The sequence below is a fragment of the Helianthus annuus genome, chromosome 9 (genome assembly GCF_002127325.2).
Source record: "Helianthus annuus cultivar XRQ/B chromosome 9, HanXRQr2.0-SUNRISE, whole genome shotgun sequence".
Taxonomy (NCBI): domain Eukaryota; kingdom Viridiplantae; phylum Streptophyta; class Magnoliopsida; order Asterales; family Asteraceae; genus Helianthus; species Helianthus annuus.
The window spans coordinates 131772204-131789851 of record NC_035441.2 but is presented as its reverse complement, the minus strand read 5'-3'; positions in this window follow the sequence as shown (position 1 = coordinate 131789851).

Sequence of the window (17648 nt, the reverse complement as noted above, 5' to 3'; positions counted from 1 at the left end):
CCGCCATGGAACACCGCCTATGCAACCCCGCCTTAAACCACAATCATCAAACCACCATGGAACACTGTATCTGTAGCTTCGCCTCAAACTACAACCCTTCAACCTACACCATACAAAACATAACACATATACACATATACACACAATCACAAAAAAGTATCTTTACCAAAAAGCTTGTAAGAGAAAGTTGTATAAAGAATTTCTTAAAAAGACTACAAATGTAACATTTGTGCTGGAAATCATTATGAACAGTTTCAATTATCAATAAAACAATGTTATTTGATCCCAATGTTTGTTTGGTTGTGTTTTACATTTTTCATGTTTTGACTTTTGTTCGATTTCAAACTCCACATCGCTTTCTGGAGAATTATACGCAAACTGGTGCGTAAACGTACTCAGTTTAATGCGACAAATACTCCGGAACATCAACATATACTTAACATACCTTAAATAACCTTTACATAACTTAGAAATATGTTTTGAAGGCTTTGGTATGGTAAAAACAAGTTAATTCGCTTACAGGGACTAAACTTGACAAACTGCGAAAGTATGCCAATTTGAACTAAAACAGACATTCCGGAACATGTCCATAAGTTAAACACACCTTAAATATCCTTTACATAGCTTAGAAATAGGCTTTGAGAGGTTTGGTGTGCTAAAATAAACTTTTGGGTCATTCAGGGACTAAAAGTGTCAAAAAGTGCACAAGTTTGCACTTTCGCGCATAACTTACGTTCTGAATACATCCGGACATCCAAAAATTTATGTAAGCATCCTTATATTATGCCTTAGTTTTTGGCATGAGAAAAATCCATTCGTCGCGTCATTTGGATCGTTTTTCGCGCTTATGCGCATTCCGTCGTAATTAAGCGAACATCGCGTTCGTACGACCAAACGAACTAACATCCGACATATTTTTGAGCATGTTTCATGTCCACAATGATTAGGCATCATTTTAGGGCCTTAAAACTGGCTTTACGGGCCTTAGAAGTGTTGGAAATGGCTTAAATATGCAACAGGGACTAAAACTGTCATTTCTGAAAGTTGTGCTGATCAGACAAGGCCAGGCGGCCCGCCTGAGTCTTGTGTGTATCCTGACGCGGGCCGCGTCAGCCCTGCAGATGCAGAAACTCGTTTTTTTTGCTGATTTTGGCCTTTCAATCACTCCAAAGGGCAATGCCCTTTCACAATCTCTGGAGTTAAGGTCATTATATGATACCACAACATCTTGACAAGTGTACGGATTAGATCGTGGCACGATATTCAAGAAACGATCCTAACGGTCTTGCTTTTCCTATAAATACCCCCCCATTTGTGTTAAAACCCACAAAACTGATCAAAGAGCTCTAAGTTGATGCCATTGCTTCATACCTGAGCTCCTGGATCAAGTTTAGCTTTCGGGGACCCTTCGTAAGTGTTCTTTCGTTCTTTTAATCGCTTTCTAGTGCTAAAGTCAAACTTTGTTTGACTTTCTGCGTTGACCAGCTTATGGTCAACACGAAGTTCGTTGGAACTTCATAACGTGAGCGTGATCACGATGGTTATAGTCCGTAGTGACTATACCTACTGATTACCACGTTATCTAGGCTCAGTGACGAGTCGTAGTTTCGGCCAAAATGCGCATTCTTGCGTATTTTGTAACCAAACTACTCATAGGTATCAAAACCGTTTGTTTTGATACCAAACCTGTTTTCTAAACTTAGTTAAGCATGTTCTAACATGCTTAGCTCGTCACTTTTAGTTTAGTGCTTATATAGGGTCGTAAGGTAAGCGATCTAAACAATCGCTTACACTTTCGAACCCGATCCATTTGGTCGATCATTAGGATCCGACCAAACACATTAGGTGACCATAGCTGTATAGGGAATAACCTTCCGAGGTTATACCTTATGGTCACGATGTTAGGCGTTCCAAACGCGTTTTACGCGAACGACGCGTTAAGGAAGCATAAGCTACCTAAACGGGTCGTAATGGGTCGTAAGCACTTAGGTTAGGTTTCATTTTAGAATGTAGGCTTTGTTAAACCATATTACACGAGTCTCTATACTCGTTTGGTTTACGAACCCTCATTCTATCCAATCTTCCGATTTTCGTCCGGTATATTAATATAGCTACCTATTAGGTGCCATTTGATATTCCGTGATCTCTAGCATTGTGCGAATATTACACAAGAACTTCAAAGCAATCTCAGGTGAGTACATAGAACCCCATCTTTTACTGTTTTCCAAACATTTTGGGGTGAAACACATGTGCCTACTTGTTACTTTCATGCTTTCCATGTTTTCACATCATATACCTGCTATGTACGTTAGTACATTATAGTACATGATTTCACTACATTTCATGCTATGTATGCCCGTTGTGTGCGTACTTAGTACATTGTTTTACATTACATTTCATGCTATATATGCCCATTGTGTGCATACTTAGTACCTTGCTTTACATTACATTTCATGCTATGTATGCCCATTGTGTGCGTACTTAGTACATTGTTTCACATTACATTTCATGCTATTTATGCCCATTGTGTGCATACTTAGTACAATTGTTTACATCACATGCCTTCATTTTAGTATGACATTTGGTTTGTTTAACATGGAACAATACATTCATTAACATTAGCTACGCCGTTCGTTAGTAGGTAGTGGTACCATAGGAATTGACAACTCCCGTTCCGGACATCCTAGGTTGGTTTGGATGAAAGGAATGACAGAATTCGATACACATAACTTAGATAAACCTTTAATTTGTTTAAGGGTTTATCGCCACAGTCTCAAGGCTTGGATGTATGCATTTTCACAATACCGCATAAATGTTTGTATCAGTATAGCATGCATTTGTTCCACAAAACATAACTTTGATTTAAACCATGTTTTACTTCAATACCTTGTTTTTGTGCATTTTACATATGGTTTAGTTGATATATTTCACTTACCATACATGATATCTTTTGGGTACACATTACATGATCTACATTAAACATAAACATTTTGACATTAATATACACATTTGGTGGTTTACATTGAACATAGACATTTCGATATGGTTTACACAATAACACTTGACAACTGATTTATACATGAACAATTTACATGGTGGTTGGTTTGGGTAAATGATTTGAGTAACGTGGCGTATGTAATATGATACAAACATGGTGGATACGCCGCTGTTACTTCCTATATATAAATGTTTGCATAATATTACCTATCGTAGCATTATTTAAATCATTTCAGTATAGACATGTTACCTTTTTCATAAATAACATATTCTTCACAGGACATTGTTTTACAAACAAACTTATCTTATACAAACTCATTTTTACTCTCCTTTAACCTTACATTTTATTTATACATATCACCTGATCTTATCGTTTCTCATATGATTTTCAAGACTAAACAATTTACAAGGTTCATGACTGACTGTTATTAAACGTTTTCTTTAAACTCAAGTCATGAATCCCATTTTCACAAAACCTATGTATCTCACAGGCATTTTTATGCTGACGTACCTACTTTCACATGTGTTTTCAGGAGCTGTTGCTTAGGATGATGATTGTGATACTAGGGCGGACCTGTGCCTTAGAGACATAAAACGAAGATAGACTAGTTTAATTATGTTATAAACTCTTTATTTCCTTTTTAAAGACAATGTAATACGCTTGTTTGATAAATAAAATGTAACTTTAATTTCCATGGTTATGAAACAATTAATTCTGTCCCAACACTCCCCGACGTTTCCGCCGCGGTTGCATGTTATACGCGGTCGGGGTGTGACAGAAGAGTTGGTATCAGAGCCAATGGTTATAGGGAATTAGGTTATTAGTAATGCTTTGACCTAGACTATAACTTTCTAGGACCCTAACACAAGTTATCTTGTGTTTAGATTTTAAAACATGCACTTCACCTATCCTTAGGTGATAACCACAACGGGAACTTCGATTCCTAATCCGCTTTGAAAATTAATCGTCTGTTCGAGGACGATTGATTACTAGGTTTTGAACCCTCTGTTATAAGGTTTTGAACCCCTTTGGATTTTCAAAAATCTCGTCAAGGTTTTCGGGTTTTAATAGTGTGAACACGTGCGAACTGGAAGAGTGAATGCCTGTACCCTAAGTTTTCTGTCTAAGGCTAGAGTGTTCGTACAAATCCACATAATCGGACCAGTCACTCTTACCTGGGAACTCTTGGGGTGAGTGTTCACTTATAGGCGAACATGTCTTTGCGATACATTATTTTTGACTCATTTACTTTGACTAGACATTGCGTGTCGCTTGTTTGCTTTGCGATGCGTAACCACCATCTTTGCTTTTGTTGATTTTGCTTCATCTCATTCTCTCCATCCAATCATCTCACTCGTTTCCTTTCATGTTTTCCTCTTCTAGAATGCCTGCTCGACGCGAAAACCAGATAGCTACTACTGAGCTGGCAGAAATTATTGCACAGCAGATGGCTGCTCAATTCCCAAATCTCTTTGCTCAATGGAACCAAGCCAACAACAACAACAATGCTCCATGCAATTTCAAGAATTTTAACTCGGCTAAACCACTCAAGTTTAGTGGTTCTGAGGGAGCAACTGGGCTTCTTCAATGGTTCGAGAGCATTGAGAATATTTTTCGCCACGTTCAGTGTCCGGATAATCGCAAGGTCGAGTTTTCTTCGAGCGTGTTTCAGAAGAGGGCTCTTACATGGTGGAATGGGGTAATGAGAGACCGTGGTGCAGAAGTTGCTCTAGCACAGACATGGGCTGAACTTAGAGCTCTTATGATGAGGGAGTTTTGTCCTCGTCATGAACAACGAGCGTTGGAGAAAGAGTTTGATGTTTTGAAGCAAGATAGTGGCGAGCACAGGGCATATACTAATAGGTTTGAGGAGTTGAGTCTGCTTTGCCCGACTATGGTTACCCCACTCGACAAGGCTATCGAAAGGTACATCGACGGCCTGCCTGACTCAGTACAAGACATCATTACTGGTAGTAACCCTACCACACTCCGTCAGGCGATCGAGTTATCAGCGACATTGACTGAGTCGCAGATTCGGAAGAATAAATTACATAGGAAGGGTGACAAGGGCAAGAAACAGTCGTCTGACAAGGAAGATAGCAAGAAAGGTCAAAACAAAAACGGAAAGGATTCTGGTTCATCGAAAAGAGCAAGGAAGCGTAAGGCTTCCCAAAACTATGCTGTCACTGCCCAAGCTAACCAGGCAGCTCCCAACCAACCCGCACAGCCTCCAGCAAAGAAGCCCTATTCAGGGAATGCACCTTTGTGCAATAGGTGCAACAGTCACCATCAGCCGCAACATCAGTGCCGTTTCTGTACTAACTGTGGGAAGTCAGGTCATCTTGCCGATGTTTTTCGGTTTGCTCAAAATCGCGCAGTTCAGAACCCGGCTCAACAAGTTGCTCAGCCTCCTGCTCAGCAACAGGGTCAAGCTGTACGACCACACTACCCACCAGGTGCTTGTTATAACTGTGGGGATCTGACCCATTACAGAAATCGGTGCCCAAGGCTAGCCAACCAGAATCAGAATGCCAATCAGAATCAGGCTCAGGATCGAGGTCGAGTCTTCAACATGAACGCACAAGAGGCACAAGCAGATGATAATGTGGTGAACGGTACGTTCTTTATTAATAATCAGCCAGCATCTGTTCTTTTTGATTCGGGTGCCGATAAGAGTTTTGTGTCGTTATCTTTTGAACCATTGCTTCGAGTGTCTAGAACAAAACTAGGTAAACCATTGACAGTAGAAGTGGCGAGCGGTGAACCCATTGTTCTTGATTCTGTTCTCCGCAACTGCCAGTTGAACCTTAACAACCATCTTTTTCCTATTGACCTCACGCCTATGCAACTTGGAAGCTTCGACGTTATTGTGGGTATGGATTGGTTAGCCAAGTATCGCGCAGAGATAGTTTGTTTTGAGAAGATCATACGCATGCCGCTTTCGTCAGGTGAGATCCTACAGGTTCGTGGTGAGAAACCTGCTGGTGGTCTCAAACTTATGTCTTGTTTTAAAGCTCGGAAGTATCTGCGGAAGAACTATGTGGCCTTTTTGGCACATGTTGTAGCAGATAAGGGCAAATGTAAGTCTTTTCAAGAGATTCCTGTCGTTCGGGATTATTCAGAGGTTTTCCCTGAAGAGTTACCTGGTCTACCCCCAGCACGCCAAGTCGAGTTCCGTATTGATCTCGTACCTGGTGCAAATCCCATTGCCAGAGCTCCATATCGTCTTGCACCATCTGAGATGCAAGAGTTGTCTAAGCAGCTACAGGAACTCTCGGACAAAGGTTTTATCCGTCCTAGCTTTTCACTTTGGGGTGCTCCCGTTCTCTTTGTCAAGAAGAAGGATGGATCTTTTAGGATGTGTATCGATTATCGTGAGCTTAACAAGCTTACCATCAAGAATCGATATCCCCTACCTCGCATCGATGATCTCTTTGATCAATTGCAAGGCGCTTCTTATTTTTCAAAGATTGATCTTCGATCTGGATATCATCAGCTTCGTGTGCATGAAGAAGATATTCCCAAGACAGCGTTCCGCACTCGTTATGGACATTATGAGTTCACAGTCATGCCATTCGGTCTGACTAATGCTCCTGCTGTTTTCATGGACTTGATGAATAGGGTCTGCAAGCCTTATTTGGATAAGTTCATCATCGTTTTCATTGATGACATTTTGATATATTCTAAGACGCAAGCCGACCATGAGCAACATCTCCGTCTTACTTTGGAACTCCTAAAGAAAGAGCAACTTTTCGCCAAATTCTCCAAGTGTGAATTCTGGCTTAAAGAGGTTCAATTCTTAGGACATATTGTCAACAAACAAAGTATTCATGTAGATCCCTCCAAGATCATTGCGATTAAGGATTGGGATACACCTACTACTCCTACTGAAGTTCGTTCTTTTCTTGGTCTAGCGGGTTATTATCGCCGCTTCATAGAAAATTTCTCGAAGATTGCAGTTCCTCTAACTGCTCTAACTCAGAAGAACAAACCCTTTGATTGGGGATTCAAGCAAGAGGAAGCGTTTCTGACTTTGAAACAAAAACTTTGCGACGCGCCTATCCTAACTTTGCCTGAGGGCAATGATGATTTCATCGTTTATTGCGATAATGCATCTAAATTGGGTCTTGGCTGCGTCCTAATGCAAAGGAACAAAGTCATAGCATAGGCATCGAGACAGTTGAAGATACATGAGAAGAACTACACCACTCATGATCTTGAGTTGGGTGCAGTTGTCTTCGCTCTTAAGATTTGGAGACACTATTTGTACGGTACAAAATGTGTGGTTTTCACAGACCACAAAAGTCTTAAACATATCTTCAATCAGAAAGAACTCAACATGAGGCAGCGACCCTGGGTGGAGCTTCTAAACGACTATGACTGCGAAATTCGCTACCATCCTGGTAAGGCGAATGTCGTGGCCGATGCTTTGAGTCGCAAGGAACGTACTAAGCTTCATTGTGTTCGTGTCCAATCTGTTATTTAAGCTCAATCCGATATCCAAGCCCGTATTTCTCAGGCTCAACAATCTTGTGTTTCACAAGGTTTGATGGATAAGGAATTTCCTTATCACATAACACCTGCTCTTGAATTGAAGAACAATGGATCGTATTAATTCATGGACCGTTTGTGGGTCCCGAGCCAAGATAACCTTCGTACCTTGCTTATGGATGAAGCCCATAAGTCTCGTTATTCTATTCGTCCTGGCTCAGATAAGATGTATAAGGATCTTTGTATTCAGTATTGGTGGCCTGGTATGAAGAAAGACATTGCCTAATACGTATCAAAATGCCTTACTTGTCTTAAGGTTAAGGCTGAACATCAGCGTCCTTCTAGTTTATTGGAGCAACTAGAGATCCCAGTTTGGAAATGGGAAAACATTACCATGGATCTCATTACCAAACTCCCGCGCACGAAGAAAGGTCATGATGCCATATGGGTAGTCGTTGATCGTCTTACCAAGTCAGCGCATTTCTTGCCAATCCGTGAGGATTTTTCGGCTGACAAACTTGCTCAAATCTACGTGGATGAAATTGTAGCTCGACATGGTGTTCCTTTGAACATCATTTCTGACCGAGATGCTCGTTTCACTTCTCATTTTTGGAGAACCATGCAATCTGCTATGGGGTCCCAACTTAATCTGAGCACAGCTTATCATCCACAAACGGATGGTCAGTCTGAAAGAACAATCCAGACACTGGAGGATATGCTTAGAGCTTGTGTGATCGATTTTGGTGGTAGTTGGGATTCACATCTTCCGTTGATTGAATTCTCCTACAACAACAGTTATCACTCCAGCATCAACATGGCTCCTTTCGAGGCTCTCTATGGTCGAAAATGTCGTTCACCAGTCTGCTGGAATGAGATCGGCGAGGCTCAACTTACTGGACCTGCCCTCATTTTAGAGACAACTGATAAGGTAAAGAAAGTTCGTGATAACCTTCAGACAGCTAGAAGCCGTCAAAAGAGTTACGCGGACCTAAAACGCAAGCCCTTGGATTTTTAAGTCGGTGATCGTGTATTACATAAGGTCTCACCTTGGAAAGGTGTGATCAGATTTGGAAAGAAAGGAAAACTTGCACCTAGATACGTTGGACCATTCAAGATCGTCGAAAGAATCGGTAAGGTAGCCTACAGACTTGAGTTACCTCCTGAACTTGGAAATGCTCATCCAACCTTTCACGTGTCCAATCTCAAGAGGTGTTTAGCTGATGAGAACCTCCACATACCGCTTGACGAAATTCGTGTTGATAAAACACTGAAATTTGTTGAGAAACCAATGGAAATCATGGAACGTGAAGTCAAGTGGCTTAAACGCAAGCGCATTCCTTTGGTCAAGGTTCGCTGGGAATCTAAGCGTAGACCTGAGTTTACTTGGGAACGCGAAGATCAAATGAAGGCAAAATATCCGCATCTTTTTCCACGAGTTTCCTCTCAATAAATTTCGGGACGAAATTTCCACAAGTAGGGGAGACTGTAACATTTGTGCTCGAAATCATTATGAACAGTTTCAATTATCAATAAAACAATGTTATTTGATCCCAATGTTTGTTTGGTTGTGTTTTACATTTTTCATGTTTTGACTTTTGTTCGATTTCAAACTCCACATCGCTTTCTGGAGAATTATACGCAAACTGGTGCGTAAACGTACTCAGTTTAATGCGACAAATACTCCGGAACATCAACATATACTTAACATACCTTAAATAACCTTTACATAACTTAGAAATATGTTTTGAAGGCTTTGGTATGGCAAAAACAAGTTAATTCGCTTACAGGGACTAAACTTGACAAACTACGAAAGTATGCCAATTTGAACCAAAACAGACATTCCGGAACATGTCCATAAGTTAAACGCACCTTAAATATCCTTTACATAGCTTAGAAATAGGCTTTGAGAGGTTCGGTGTGCTAAAATAAACTTTTGGGTCATTCAGGGACTAAAAGTGTCAAAAAGTGCACAAGTTTGCACTTTCGCGCATAACTTACGTTCTGAATACATCCGGACATCCAAAAATTTATGTAAGCATCCTTATATTATGCCTTAGTGTTTGGCATGAGAAAAATCCATTCGTCGCGTCATTTGGATCGTTTTTTGCGCTTATGCGCATTCCGTCGTAATTAAGCGAACATCGCATTCGTACGACCAAACGAACTAACATCCGACATATTTTTGAGCATGTTTCATGTCCACAATGTTTAGGCATCATTTTAGGGCCTTAAAATTGGCTTTACGGGCCTTAGAAGTGTTGGAAATGGCTTAAATATGCAACAGGGACTAAAACTGTCATTTCTGAAAGTTGTGCTGATCAGACAAGGCCAGGCGGCCCGCCTGAGTCTTGTGTGTATCCTGACGCGGGCCGCGTCAGCCCTGCAGATGCAGAAACTCGTTTTTTTGCTGATTTTGGCCTTTCAATCACTCCAAAGGGCAATGCCCTTTCACAATCTCTAGAGTTAGGGTCATTATATGATACCACAACATCTTGACAAGTGTACGGATTAGATCGTGGCACGATATTCAAGAAACGATCCTAACGGTCTTGCTTTTCCTATAAATACCCCCCCCCCATTTGTGTTAAAACCCACAAAACTGATCAAAGAGCTCTAAGTTGATGCCATTGCTTCATACCTGAGCTCCTGGATCAAGTTTAGCTTTCGGGGACCCTTCGTAAGTGTTCTTTCGTTCTTTTAATCGCTTTCTAGTGCTAAAGTCAAACTTTGTTTGACTTTCTGCGTTGACCAGCTTATGGTCAACACGAAGTTCGTTGGAACTTCATAACGTGAGCGTGATCACGATGGTTATAGTCCGTAGTGACTATACCTACTGATTACCACGTTATCTAGGCTCAGTGACGAGTCGTAGTTTCGGCCAAAATGCGCATTCTTGCGTATTTTGTAACCAAACTACTCATAGGTATCAAAACCGTTTGTTTTGATACCAAACATGTTTTCTAAACTTAGTTAAGCATGTTCTAACATGCTTAGCTCGTCACTTTTAGTTTAGTGCTTATATAGGGTCGTAAGGTAAGCGATCTAAACAATCGCTTACACTTTCGAACCCGACCCATTTGGTCGATCATTAGGATCCGAGCAAACACATTAGGTGACCATAGCTGTATAGGGAATAACCTTCCGAGGTTATACCTTATGGTCACGATGTTAGGCGTTCCAAACGCGTTTTACGCGAACGACGCGTTAAGGTAGCATAAGCTACCTAAACGGGTCGTAAGCACTTAGGTTAGGTTTCCTTTTAGAATGTAGGCTTTGTTAAACCATATTACACGAGTCTCTATACTCGTTTGGTTTACGAACCCTCATTCTATCCAATCTTCCGATTTTGGTCCGGTATATTAATATAGCTATCTATTAGGTGCCGTTTGATATTCCGTGGTCTCTAGCATTGTGTGAATATTACACAAGAACTTCAAAGCAATCTCAGGTGAGTACATAGAATCCCATCTTTTACTGTTTTCCAAACATTTTGGGGTGAAACACATGTGCCTACTTGTTACTTTCATGCTTTCCATGTTTTCACATCATATACCTGCTATGTTCGTCAGTACATTATAGTACATGATTTCATTACATTTCATGCTATGTATGCCCGTTGTGTGCGTACTTAGTACATTGTTTCACATTACATTTCATGCTATTTATGCCCATTGTGTGCATACTTAGTACAATTGTTTACATCACATGCCTTCATTTTGGTATGACATTTGGTTTGTTTAACATGGAACAATACATTCATTAACATTAGCTACGCCGTTCGTTAGTAGGTAGTGGTACCATAGGAATTGACAACCCCCGTTCCGGACATCCTAGGTTGGTTTGGATGAAAGGAATGACCGAATTTGATACACATAACTTAGATAAACCTTTAATTTGTTTAAGGGTTTATCGCCATAGTCTCAAGGCTTGGATGTATGCATTTTCACAATATCGCATAAATGTTTGTATCAGTATAGCATGCATTTGTTCCACAAAACATAACTTTGATTTAAACCATGTTTTACTTCAATACCTTGTTTTTGTGCATTTTACATATGGTTTAGTTGATATATTTCACTCACCATACATGATATCTTTTGGGTACACATTACATGATCTACATTAAACATAAACATTTTGACATTAATATACACATTTGGTGGTTTACATTGAACATAGACATTTCGATATGGTTTACACAATAACACTTGACAACTGATTTATACATGAACAATTTACATGGTGGTTGGTTTGGGTAAATGATTTGAGTAACGTGGCGTATGTAATATGATACAAACATGGTGGATACGCCGCTGTTACTTCCTATATATAAATGTTTGCATAATATTACCTATCGTAGCATTATTTAAATCATTTCAGTATAGACATGTTACCTTTTTCATAAATAACATATTCTTCACAGGACATTGTTTTACAAACAAACTTATCTTATACAAACTCATTTTTACTCTCCTTTAACCTTACATTTTATTTATACATATCACCTGATCTTATCGTTTCTCATATGATTTTCAAGACTAAACAATTTACAAGGTTCATGACTGACTGTTATTAAACGTTTTCTTTAAACTCAAGTCATGAATCCCATTTTCACAAAACCTATGTATCTCACAGGCATTTTTATGCTGACGTACCTACTTTCACATGTGTTTTCAGGAGCTGTTGCTTAGGATGATGATTGTGATACTAGGGCGGACCTGTGCCTTAGAGACATAAATCGAAGATAGACTAGTTTAATTATGTTATAAACTCTTTATTTTCTGTTTAAAGATAATGTAATACGCTTGTTTGATAAATAAAATGTAACTTTAATTTCCATGGTTATGAAACAATTAATTCTGTCCCAACACTCCCCGACGTTTCCGCCGCGGTTGCATTTATACGCGGTCGGGGTGTGACAACAAACATATAACTTGTATAAATCACTAATTGATGGACCATAATAAACAAAAGGTTTGATCATAAGCAATTCACCAAACCATTAGCATTAATAGAGATTTTTTTAAGTGTAAATCAAAATACATACCAATTCAAGAGTTGCATCTTATTCCTTTGTCCCAGCATCTATTGTGCTCTGTATCAAGAATTTATCCTTGCATTACACATCAGATGGAGCTTATCTTAGTCCTTGCATAATGACCGCAACAAAAGTACGATCAGAACCCTAATTTCAACAGTGTAATCAATCACATCAGCAGTTTTATCATAACAAGAGCATTCCTAATATGTCAATCGCAACACCAACGTTCAGTAGTAATCATGCATTCGTTTATTCTAACACAAGCACGTATTCATCAGGGCATGAAAAACTAATCACATATTGTTTGGATGTCTATGGTTTGCATGAATCGTAAGAACAAATAACAAAGTAACACAAAGCACTTACCTTAGATTGATGTAGGGTTTGTTCTAGAAAGGTTGAAGAGATCGAGATTGAGGAATGAGAATTGTGTTGCAAAGCCAAAATGATTAGAGAATGATTTGAGAAAAATGAACTGCCGTACAGTGATTATGGGTGGTTTAAGGGTTAGGAGTGGTTTATTAGAGTTCCACAAATACTCTAAACACCCCCTATCTATACAACTTTCACACAAGAAGCACATAATCACATGTAATTTACAATTAAAGCATGTAGTTCACGTATTTGTTATGCAGCACATAAGTTTCATATAAACCATCCATTTATAATTATTATTCGCGTTAGTCACCAATGTTCGAGAATTATCATGTGTGTGTTCCGGTAATTTCCCGAATTACCAAAGTAGACTCATTTAACTAACCCTAGTTAAATGTAGTGCTATGAATGTATGTCTAAATTAACTGTGGTTAAGTTAAAGTAGTAACCTGAAGTTGCGGGTTATCACATCCATGCATGACAATATATGACTTGGACTAAATACTTATATATATATGTGTATATACATATAACTGAATCATAACACCAACCAAACTCATGGTTGAATGTTATGAATTGAGGTAATTTTCATCTTGACCTAAGTTTCTCAAACTATGGATTCTAATGGGTGAATCGGTACCCACGAAAACATGACCAGCATAGTGTCCATATGAGTACTTTTAGACAAGATGCATTTTCTTGCAATATACATACTTTCATACTATTTAGAACCCCTAATCTAACTCAACACTGAACTTCATAATTTATACGCCTCGTTCATCCTTGTAGGATAACCTCAGAGTTCCCGAATTCTCAAGACTCTACACTCACGTTTTTTGAAGCTTTTGTAAACCGTGAGTATACATGTCCCCCCCCCCCTTTTACTTTAAGTACACTTTTGGGGTGAAATATACATACATATCAAACTTACATGTAAACAAACATTCACATGATTCAAACATGCAAATCCATACATACATGCTTAATACGTTATAAACTAGGATACTTGCATGCTAGAATCCTTTCTTGCACAACTACTTATCATTAACTTCATAAGCCAACCTTAACATGTATAGCGCTAAAAGAGTAGCACACCACCCGTTGATGGGTCATTATTAAGTATTCAATGGTAAACGGTCTCGTCGCCGTGGTGACGAGATTACGGTAGTGGAAAATGCTAGCCTATGTTAAGTTATGCCTTAGTATACGATTTTGCAATGTGGATTCTGTTAAAGTTTTATACGTATGCTATTAAATCAAACTTTTATGCTTGTAACACCCCGAAAACGAGTTTGATAGTCAAACCACGTTAATATTAATGAACGGGTAAAATACCGTTAGTGGTAAAAAGTAACCCGGTAAATATTAGGATTTAAATAAATAAACCTAATATTAAATAAAAGAGAATAAATGTTTTTGAGGAAATAAAGTTCATAAGAGCTCGAGCTAACGGGACTTAAAAATAAAACGGGTTATAACTCTCGAAACCCATTAAACTAACTAGGAATAATTAACCTAGTTAGTAACGAGTAATTAAGTAAAAACTAGAAAGAAAAATAAGAACTAGTGAACCTTTCATAAAAGGTTGGAACAAAAGAGACCAAAGTTGTAACAAAAGAAACTTGTGTTTTATAAACAAAAATTTTACACACAACACACACGTAGTGTGTGTATGGATCGAACATCAGGAGCAAGAACAAGAGCTCAAACCCTAGTTCACCCAAAATCAACAAACTGAAGGTCAAATCTAGCCCAAATCAAATGCATGAACACAAATTCGTGATCACCTAAGCTTGGGGATCATAAGGTATGTAGAATTTCGATGATTTGTGAAGTTGTGAAATATGAAGAAACATCATAATCTGCGAATTAGGTGTGAATCATAGAGGTTATGGCTAAATTGTGATGTGTACTTGCTTAGGAACAAAACCCTAAGTGTGAATTATACATATGTTTCCATGATTTGAATGCCTAGATGAATTACCACATTTAGATAAGTGGGTTTTTACTAATATGATGAAATTTATGATATAATCATGTTAGAATCATCATATTGGATAGTAGAAGAAAGGTAATTGAACAAATTATAAGTTGAGTGTATGTTCATACAATAATTGAAACGGGTTTTTATATGTTATGATGAAATCGGTAAATTCATCCATGTAAATAGATGTATGTAATTATGTTATATACTAGTTTATATGAAGAACTTGATTAGATAAGGTGTTCGAATGAATGCTAGTGGTATGATGAAACGGGTCTCACTAATAGAGGAGAACCCTTAGTTCTTGTGAAAATAAATAAATATGTTAGATTTAATAATCACTTGAACTAGTTGAAGTATTGGAAATATAATGAACCGGGTTAAAAGATTTGTTAAACGGTGGCTTAAAAGAACGCCTACCGGGTGATTTGAGAAATGCCTAAACTAGTTGATAAACTTGAATGTGCATTTTATATACTAATGGGCATTTGACTTTGTAAAAGTCAAATCGAGCTACAATATGATGAATGATAATTTTTATATGAAATACGTAAGGTGGAATAGTCATAATTGATAATGACTAATCTAACTGTCTTACGAATTATAATGATAGTTTGACGCTTAACAAGCTAGATGGAAGCTTGGGAAGGAAGCGAGTCAAACAGATTGAGAACGCAGAAAAGCATAACCGGATGTAAGGTAAATAAAGCTTACACCTTCTAGAATAGAATACTTAATTGTATAATGGATAGCATTGTGAATAATAAAAAGGACATGGTTTTCGCGGGCATTTTGTCAATAAAATAGTTATTGACAGCAAACAGGTCCGTTATTTGCAAAACTGTTTCGGGGTCTTAAACACTTAGTTTTGACTCCATATGTGGTAAGAAGTTGTATAACAACAAAAATGATGATTGGTAATTTTTATAAATTTTTCGGAAGTTGTTTAACATGGTTTTCGCGGACGTTTTGTCAACAAAATAGTTGTTGACAGCAAGCAGGTCTGTATTTGCAGAAATTGTTTCGAGGCCTTAAACACTTAGTTTTGACTCAATATTTGGTCATAAGTGGTATAACAATATAACTGATGATTTGTAATTTTTATAAACTTTTCGGAAGTTGTTTAACGTGGTTTTCGCGGACGTTTTGTCAACAAAATAGTTGTTGACAGCAAGCAGATCCGTATTTGCAGAAATTATTTCGAGGCCTTAAACACTTAGTTTGACTCAATATTTGGTCAGAAGTGGTATAACAATACAAATGATGATTGGTAATTTCTATAAACTTTTCGGAAGTTGTTTAACATGGTTTTCGTGGACGTTTTGTCAACAAAATAGTTGTTGACAGCAAGCAGGTCCGTATTTGCAGAAATTGTTTCGAGGCCTTAAACACTTAGTTTTGATTCAATATTTGGCTAGAAGTGGTATAACAATATAAATGATGATTGGCAATTTTTATAAACTTTTCGGAAGTTGTTTAACGTGGTTTTCGCGGATGTTTTGTCAACAAAATAGTTGTTGACAGCAAGCAGGTCCGTATTTGCAGAAATTGTTTCGAGACCTTAAACACTTAGTTTTGACTCAATATTTGGTCAGAAGTGGTATAACAATATAAATGATGATTGGTAATTTTTATAAATTTTTCGGAAGTTGTTTAACATGGTTTTCGCGGACATTTTGTCAACAAAATAGTTGTTGACAGCAAGCAGGTCCGTACTTGCAGAAATTGTTTCGGGGTATTAAACACTTAGTTTTGATCAATACTTGGTCAGAAGTTGTATAATAATATAAATGACGATTGGTAATATTATGTATTGTTAAGTGTTATAAATACAGGCAAGCGGAAAGTATGAGCATGTTTTGCCAAAGTTGGCGAAAGGTTATGCAATGTATTAAAAACGAGTCAGTGTTGACCCGTGCCAGGTACGCACAAGGAATGATACTCTCGTGAAGGGTACATGTACCAACCATAATATGGATTATGGTTGGAGGAAATAAGAGTTGATAAAATTATAGTTTGACATAAATACCCATAACGGGTCAAATAATTCGGTTTAAGAACCGGAAATTTGAATTCGAAGGAAACAAGAATTTTGAATAATGGATGAATGAATTGGATGAAAATATGTTTATAACTTGTTGTGAAACTGTCAAAACTAACTTTTATGTTGGTTTTGATTTTAGGAATGTCTTATGGAACTTCGGATGAGGATCAAGCAAGAAAGGAGAACTGAACACATGTCTCGAAGCTTCCGCAACAATCTTATTTTGTTCTAGTTTAAAAAGTGGATATTGTATACACTTGAAATTATATTGTGGAATGTTTTAAATTATGTAAGAAGTTTAACTTGGAAAAATTTTTGTGAGCTTGCATTTTCGTATAAAATGCGTGTTTAATATTATAATATTAATTAATAGAGACGGGTCTTACAAGTTGGTAATCAGAGCTCATGGTTAAAGAGTAAAGTGTGTTCGGTTCGAGACTTGATCGCAAATCTGGTAAGTATATTTATATTAATGGTTTAGCATGTTAGAGTGTTGTAAACAACACATAGGGTCATCGTGTAACACACGTTACCCTAATTAAAATGATTGGTATAGTTAACGAAATCACGTGCGTTGACACATGTATTAGAAAGCCTTGTATTATAATACGTGCAATTATTGATGTCGACACTACTAATTGTGTGAATATTTTAGCTGAAGGACACTCGCATCTGAAGATGACGAGAGTTGAAGAATTGCAGACATGACGGAGGA